This window comes from Centruroides vittatus, unplaced genomic scaffold, assembly GCF_030686945.1.
Source record: "Centruroides vittatus isolate TY-2023 unplaced genomic scaffold, ASM3068694v2 contig_749, whole genome shotgun sequence".
NCBI lineage: Eukaryota > Metazoa > Arthropoda > Arachnida > Scorpiones > Buthidae > Centruroides > Centruroides vittatus.
This window is the reverse complement of record NW_027122485.1, coordinates 862,330-871,874: the sequence shown is the minus strand read 5'-3', so window position 1 is coordinate 871,874 and position 9,545 is coordinate 862,330.

Sequence of the window (9,545 nt, the reverse complement as noted above, 5' to 3'; positions counted from 1 at the left end):
TTTCTGAATTACAACATGAGTTCCGGTTTGCATCAGAAATTCGTATATAATTGATCGGGGCCTCCTGTCCCTAAGGTTTCCATATCTGGTCTCGTCTTTCCTCTAACTGCGTTCTCGAGATTAAGGAAAGACAGTCGGACGAGTAGGAATTTATAGGTCTACAAATTTTTTGAAATTGCAGCACAAAAAGTCGAAAACAAAGTGTCGTACGCCTAGCGAATAGCTAGCTCGGCGTACGATACTGTTGTGACGAATACAGACGGTTCACAAACGTCTAGATCCTGAGCGAGCATTAATGTCAATTTCTTCCGCATCGTGGCGCATATGCAACGTCAGCCTTTTCGTCCGATTCGGAAAAACTAGCGCGTTTATCATTGATTATCATACTGTCAACATCGAGGAACTCGTTAAACGTTAAGTAAACTGGAATGTAGTGTGGGTTAAAATATTGTCGTAGACAAAGATTAAACAGGTGTAATAAGGCAAGCAAGCCCATAAAGGATGACAACCGCAGAGAAAAATATTGAAATATTTAATTTGTAGAAAATAATACAAAACGAGTTCCGGCTATTTGCGCTGTTTTTCGCAGCGGCAAAATTTAGAACTAATGCTCACTCAGGGTGTAGAACAGTGATTTTCATCAGGTGTGCCGCGAAAAATTTTGAAGGTTATTAAATAAATTATTTTAGAAAGACCAAAGAACAATGAGTGTACAATACATGCAAAAATTAAAACGCCTTTAAACTGATTACAGTTTTTTACTGTTATAAACGTATAGTAAAATATATATATTATTCATAAGAAAATTATACGTGCATAACATCGGATTATTTCATTTAAAATGAAATTTTCTTTAAATCAAAAATGTATAATTGCCCATATTTAGTTCAGAATTTTAATTTAGAAATAACAGGACATACAGCAAGTTTCTAAAAGCAATTATCGTGTCACTTTTAAAGGCAATTAAGACAATGTTAATTGCTTTTATTGTGGAAATAAAAATTATTAATTTAAATAACTATTGTTGTAACCTGCTGCTATTTTAAGGAACAATATTGTTTTATTTAATTCACAAAAAATATAGACAAAAAGAATTAGGTTAAGTGGCAAGTAATATGACGATGGAATGCTTACAAACAACTTTGACACACACACCTTACTCTTCTGAGAACCAATATTTATTTTCTTACAAACGTTTTCAACCTGATCTACAGGTCATCGTCAGGTACTTTGAATTTTTCTGGAACGTTTTTTTGTATTGGTTTCAGGTTCGAACGATTATGTGAAAAGAAATTCAAATTTTCATATCCGTTCGAACAATTCGTTTAAATAACAAATATATATATATATGTTAAATTGAATTAATTAAAATACATGTATTCAATTAAAGTAAAATAAAATAAATAAAATACAAATATATCAACACAATATACTTAATTATATTGACCGAGTGCGTGCTATATACAGTCCGTATAGAAATTATAAACTCGAGTGAAAATTTTCTGTGTTTTAATTTCTTTTCATCCACAGTCAATTGTTGCTATATGAGATGATTTTAATTAGTCTTAAGAATATATAATGAAATAAACAAGTCTTTGTATTGTATCATTTTAATAAACAATCAAAAATATGAATTGTTATAATTTTTTGTTGTAAACAATTTATAAACTCAAGGGTGATTTAGTAAGTTTTTAATACTTTGTGGACCCTCCCTTGTTTTCAATTACCTCCACAGCTCGTATTGAATCAAGCAGGTTTTGAATGTCATGTAGTTTAATTTTGTCCCAGGCATTATACAATGCAACTGTAAGCTCATCGAATGCGTTGTATTGTTTTCCATGGCCATAAACTAATGCCACAAGTTGACTCCAAAGGTTTTCAATGGGATTAAGGTCTAGACTATGTGCTGGCCAAACCATCACTTCAATTTTTTCACTTGAAAACCACTTTGTAGTACTGGCTGACTTGTGAACAGATGCATTGTCCTGTTGATAGATCCAGTCTTGACCACCAATGAGAGAACCAAATGGGATTAAATGTTCATATAACATAGCTTGGTCTCAGAATACATTCGCCCATTAATAAATGCCAAATCTGTTTTCCCTTCATATCCGATTGCTGCCCAGATCATTACTGAACCTCCACCTTGTTGTCTACCGGATTTGACCCTGGGATTCTTTCTTGTATCATGCCAATAATATGCTTGGCCATCTGGGCCATCCAGGTTAAACTTTTTCTCATCTGAGAAAACTATTTTTCTCCATTCAGTTGTCCAGGTAACATGATCTTTTGCCCATTGCAGCCTTGTTGACTGATGTAACTCTGTTAGCTTTGGTTTGGACTTCACTTTCATAAAGTTTATTGTTTTTTCTTTCTCAAGCTTTTCCACACAGTTTGGTGGGACACTGGAGTTGTTAAAACTGCACCTATCTCACGAGTAGACAATGATTCATTTGTTGCAAGACTAGCAATGCAGCGATGATCACGAGGCTGCAGACTTGGTTTTTGTCCTGTACATTTAATTTTGCTATAATTATCACCCTTTTCAGTACGTTTTGTACTGCAGTTTGAGATCTTCCAAGTTTTGAAGCAATTTTACGAGTTGGCCATCTTTTTCCCTTAAAGAAATAGATTTTTCGTATTTCACTCTCAGTTAAGGTTACTCCCCTTGGCATTTTTGTCACTTTTTTAATTTGAATTCTTAGACTCACCCAAAATGTTACACATACTAATTTACATAAATACATGCATAGTGGATTGTTTCATTCAACAGTAATAATCAGTTTTCACCCTTGAGTTTATAAATTGTTTACAACAAAAAATATACAAGTCAAACCTGTTTTTATGCGCTCTTTTTATGTGCGATTTTTATTTGTGCGATTTTTTTAATGCGAATTTTTAATTTATGCGGTTTTTTTTGTGCGAATTTTTTATTTGTGCGGTATAGTTGGCGACTAGTCTCGTGCGATTCGTCATGTCTCACGTTGACTTATTATAGCTAAATAAACTTATTATAGCATAAATGCACTTATTATAGTAATATTATTGCATGAATATGCGAAAAATGAAATAATTTACTTTTTAAGTCAACAAAACACCACCTGGACAAAAATATGTAAAACAGACGATAGACCAGACGATGCAGTCAAGTGCTGACATCTGTTGTCAATAAATTCTATTTCGTACGGTTTTGAGTTATTTTCTATGTGAGACTTTTTTTATGCGGTCCCTGTTGACCGCATAAAAAAAATATTTTTAAAATTGTGTTGCGAAAACTATTTTTTACAGTCATTCGTGAAGTTTCGTTCGATTTTTTTTAATGCGTCTTTTTTAATGCGGTCCCTATCCCCCGCATAAAAACAGGTTTGACTGTAATAACAATTCAAATTTTTGATTGTTTATTAAAATGATACAATACTAAGACTTGTTTATTTCATTATATATTCTTAAGACTAATTAAAATCATCTCATATAGTAACAATTGACTGTAGATGAAAAGAAATTAAAACACAGAAAATTTTCACTTGAGTTTATAATTTCTTTACGGACTGTATTATGAATATATTATACTGTGTTATTATTGATCATATATTTCCATGCTGATAGTAAACTTGTGGCATCTTTGTGGTTCAAACATTTGACAGTAAGCTGGATCTATATATTTCAAATTTTTCTACAGTCATTGTTAAAGACGGTGAGCGCACCTGTCTAACAATCCTACCCTCATTCCATTCAAACAACCGAACCTTCTGTTTGTGCTACTCTGGATAGTGCCCTTTATTTATATCGTATACATGCTCTTCAAGCCTTTTGCTCAAATTCCTGGTGGTGACACCTATATATTCTTTGTTTATGTCTAGTTGATCATTATTATATGGTATCTTGTACACACCATATTGTTCCTCCTTGATCTTATCCTTGTTGTTTCTTAGACTATAAACAGTGGGAGCCCGTTTTTATATTATTCTTGTCTTCTTGTAGTTGGCAATTTCTTTCATGATATTGGACATTCCTCTGTTGTACGTGAATTTAGTAAGTTCTTTGTTCATGTTCTCCTTTGTCTTCTATTTGTTAGGATCCGAGTATGATCTTATTAACTCCTAAATGATTTTTGTTCTAAATCCCAAGAATCTAGCAACGGTTCTGACCCTATTTAATTCTTGCCACCTGCCGTACAAGTTGGAGCAATAATTAGATGCCCTTTTAATAAGAGCTCTACATGCCGACAGCTTATATGTGTGAAAATCAAATTGGATGAGGTAGGAATGTATAGTGGGTCGTGGGTGGGCTTGATATATACTTTTGTGCTTAAGGAACTGTTTTCAAATGTAATGTCTAAAAAAATGCACTTCTGTTGCACTAAGTTGCTCTAATTTTAGTTCTAAACCATCTTTGTTAAAATTTATCTCATTCAAAAAATGTACTTCTGTCATTCCTCCATAAAATGAATACATCATCCACATATCTTTTGTATAAGATAATATCGTCTCTAAAACTCCTAATAGTACTTTGTTCTAATTTATGTAGAACCAACTCACAGAGTAAGCCTAACATTGGGCTGCCCATAGGCATGGCACTCCTTTCCTTTGTTTATATATCTTGCCTTCAAAGCTGGAGAATGATTGGAAACATATCAAGTCTGCAAGCAGCTCCATATCCTCAGGGAAGGCTGTCACTTCTGGGTTTAATATGCGTAAGGTGTCAATTAACGCATGATAACATGAATTCCAGTTTTAAGGACGAATATAGATTTTCAAAGTCCATGATTGAACCAATCTCTTCATCCATTAAAGGTATGGTTTGGAGTTCATTTACTAAGTTTAGCGGGTTCCTCGTAATAAAATGGTTATTCTCCATCTGCTCAATAAATATCTACACAGGCGCTTCTCTAGTTTATCCTTTACACTTTTCAATTACCGGTCTGATCTCCTTGTTATTTTTATATGTTTTTGCGAAGCCGAATAGTCTGGGTACACCTGGGCCTGTGATATGGGATCCTTTGAGGAAAGGTAAGTGCGCTGTAATGGGTGATCTCTCTAACTTCTTGACTGTCCAATTTATCAACTATGTTGTGATTTGTTTTCCATCTGAAGTAATCTTTGTTTACTTCTTCCAGACCTCAGAGGCCTCTTTCTTTTTCTGCTTTGGTGTTCTGCCAGTCTGCAGTGTTATCCAGAGCAGGCCTGGCCAACCCAAATTGTTTCGCAGGCCACTTTTAAAAGCACAAACATGCTTTTAAAAAAGTAAAACAAATACCGTACAAAATGAATAAGATTTTATTGTTATACCAAGAGTTCGTACTCGCACTTGCGCATTATAACATAGACACACGCAAATTTTCATTTATTTAATTGTTTTGGTATACACATAATGGGAAACAAAAGTTTTAATAGATATATAATATCGCTTAGCGGACCACACAATTTAACATGACGGGCCGCGGATTGGCCAGGCCTGATCCAGAGGATAATTAGAGCCTTTTTCTAGGATTCTTTCAATAGCTGGTAAAAGATGGATCTGGTCCCAAACTATATACGGGACTGGCTTTACGTTTCTAATTTTATTTATTTGCTTGGTATATACTCTAGCTTCCTCTTGTACTTCTTCTTTAAATTCAGTTTCATATTCATAGATTCATATTCAAAGATTCTGAGCGTATAGTCAACTTTAAGTAATTTTTTCCGCGGAAATTTAATTATACGTTCAAGTGTGCCATGAGATAAAAAAGGTTGAAAAACACTGGTCTAGGCGTTTGTGGACGCTTCAGATTCGTGTACAAATATACATTTAAAATCATGGGTTGCTGCAAGCAAGCGTAGTTTACAGTCTGGTGGACGGATTTAAAGTGATATTAAACATCAAAATGTTCCTAAAAATAGTTAAAAAGCGAGTGTTTTTCGCCTTTCATAAGACATTTTTTCGTTAACAGATTCGAACATAAATTCAAAATAATTAATTAAAATATGAAAATTAATTTCAACATAACACAAGTTAAAAGAAAGATTTTTATAGTAAGCATAGCAAAAACCAATGAACCCAAGATATCAATCAAATAAAAAGTGGGCTGCTTTACTGGATTCAATGTTAAAATAGCAACAGTAAATCGGCCTACATGTCATTTGACCGTTTTGAGTTCATTGGTGGTTATTTTTTTTAAATAAAGCTATTATGAAAATTCAAATTTTTAAATGTTATTGTTTTTTAAACAAATTACAAAAAAAGGATTAACACATTTACAAAGGCTTTTAAATTATAGTAATATGTATAAATTTATTGCATTAAGTAAAAAAAAAAGTGGTCATAGAAAAACTGATACTGATTATAGCATTTGACCTACATATTGTAACTATCTTAAATAAAACAATAATGTAAATAAAAAATAAGTTGTTATCTGTTAAATCATCAATATAGGATATATATATATATATACATATATATAATAGTGTGTGCATTATAGTCATATATTTAGTTAACAATTATTCTATTCTAAAATACTCATAATTTTCTGTGGAATCTGTTATAACCTGAACGTATTTTCACACTTTAAATAAAAGCAAAAGAACTAGCGTTTCTTTATAAATTTTTGTATCTAACATAATTTTAATGTAATTTCCATTTTATCATTTTTTATATTTCTCTTCTCACTGCAACTGAAATATAAAAACAAATTACATCTCAATCTAGAACATAAAATTGTGTTTCTTAAATAAAATGCAAAATAGGTATTAAAAAACTTTTCATATTGTGCACAAGGATTAAATGTGCAATTCATAAAACAATATTCTGATCATAACAAATACATTTTTGTTCATAACAAATTTTTACACAAATATTTGATAATGTTGATAGTTAACAAACTCACTTTTATGAAGACTCAAACTAAAAATGTGAAAGCAATAAACAAACAGAAGTGAAAACTTTTTATTTTTTATTCATTTAATTATACAAGGTTTTAACATTATAACAATATTCATAGGTGTATAGTTCAATTTAACCAGAATAAAAAAATAATATAAAATTAATAATACAGTAAACCCTCTATATTTGCAAAGTTAGTTTATGAATTTGGTTATAGAATTTCTAATAATTTATTCAAAATTCATGAATTGAAATTCACTTATTTACTATACATGGCTTTTTTAAAATCTTTTCCTCTTTTGATGTCATAATGAATTACCATTTCATCTTGATGTCACTAAATGACATCAAGATGAAATGGTAATTCATTATGGCCTCAATGTGTTATTAAAGTTTGTGTGTTAATTTTTTAAAAATTGATATCTACAAGATTATTTTTCCAAATATTTTAAAATGTGATAAAAAGACAAAAATCAAAAACAAATTATATTTCATCAATTTCTGTAGGAAATTCTGAAAAAGTAACAATAAATTCAATTATCATTTGATTTTCAGTAACTAGCAAATGTTTTAAATTCTAATAAACCAATATATACTACTGTAATACTATTCAAATAGTTAAATTTTTAGCTCATTTTAAAACATTTTTTTTGAATCAACTTCAATGCTAACTTCAGCAATAAAACATTTTTATTATGAAATTCCAATTTTTAGTTTAATATGGTTACTAGATTGACATAAAAATGTTTTCATAATTAGTTAGAATGTTAACTTCTTAAATGAAATTTATGTACTGTTAGAAGACATTACAATATATTATGTTAAATTAAAATTTTTATGGCAGTTTTATTCAAGACAATCATTTTTGTAATATCTCAATTTGTGGAAAGTTATATTGATTTTGTATTAAAACAGATATTGTTGTATTTTAAAACAAGTGCAGTTGAAGTGCTGATAGTGTTCAAATTTTAAATTCCATCAGATGAGAAAATTAAGCTAAGAGATAATTAAAGACATATTTGAGTACTGCATATTCTTAGTTGTGATTTATTGTTTAGTTAATCAAATTTGAATTATAAATGTGAATTTATCAAGAATTTTGAAACAAAGGCAATGAGAAGAAAGGAAAAGTATTGTTTATCATACAGAAATGAGTTATTAGCGAGGTTGAGGCCAAAGTTTAAAACGTGAAAATGTATATGTCGGACGTTCAGTGCCACTTTCCTGTTTGAAGTTTGACAATGGTGTTTGGAGCGTCGAGCATGATTCCACTGTCTTTCCAAACACCATTGTCAAACTTCTAGGCTTACAGGAAAGCGGCGCTGAACGTCCGTTGTACATGTTTTCACATTTAAAACTTCGGTCCCAACCTTGCTATTAAATAAAGTTAACAGGAAAAAAGACAAATTTAATATAGATGAGGAAACAATTAACTGTTTAATATTAAAGATAAAATAGCAATACTTACCAAATATAATCACTTATAACCACTGAAGAGGAGTTTTGGATAAATATAACAAATTTGTTTTATTCACCCAAATGGTCATCATTTTGATAACCCTTTCAGTGATTATCAAATTAGAAACTTAAAGTTTAGATTTAAATTGAATAGCTTCATTTCTTTTAAGTTTAGATTTATGATCAAAAAGTCAGTATATACTCCCTTTACTGTATATTATTTGTAATGTAGGTGCACAATGAGTTTTTGATCTCCCTGCAGTTGTTGTTAGTTAAAGGCTAGTCCATAATGACCCAGTAACAATAATTTTGACTCACAATACTGATTTAAAAGAAAAATTTCAGTATGTTTTAACAGATGTTTTGTTTGAAATCCTTCTAGATGTAGAGAGAAATGTTTGAAGGCTTGTAACTTTAAAATTTTTTTACTCTAATAAAGCATTGGACACTTTTTGTATGCTGATTTATTAATCTGCATTACAAAACAGTATGTAATACAAATTAATAATTTTTATATTTCAATTCAAACATTAGAAAGTAATACTTTTGATGTTTAAGAACCTATTTTTCCTATAAGTGATTAAGTTCAATATTTACAAATTCAGCATTCAAAATGTTTTTAAAAATTACAATATCACAAACATAGAAGGGATTACTGTATTTAAATTTTTATGCAAATGACTGAAATAATCATTTTAAATGCTTGATAATTACAATTACAATTGCTGTACAATTTTAAAAGGAAACTGAAAAAATCTCTAACGTATATTTTTACTAAAGTGCATCATTATAGATAAATTACTTGCATTTTCAAAAATTACACAAGCTGCAATATGACAAACATAACAATATGTAGCTAATTATAAATATGTAAATTTCACTATGTTTTAAATATATCAAAAGTGGCTCAACATCTTGAAGAACTACTTTGAAAATACTTTTCATATTATTTTTTTAAATATAACCAATATTTTATTTTAGTTTAAGATAAAACATTATAAAAAGAAATCATACATCATAATCATTCATTAAAAATTGTCTTACTCAAAATAATACATATTTTAAAAGTGACAGCAACATACTATAATTAGTTTAATCTCTGGACAAATAAATCATATAAAACAAAAACATTTGAAATATAGCTATTAATTAGTGAAGGGTACTATCTAATGAAATGAGCTATCGAATAAGTTTATTCATTACTAAAAGCTGAAGAAAGCAATATAAAC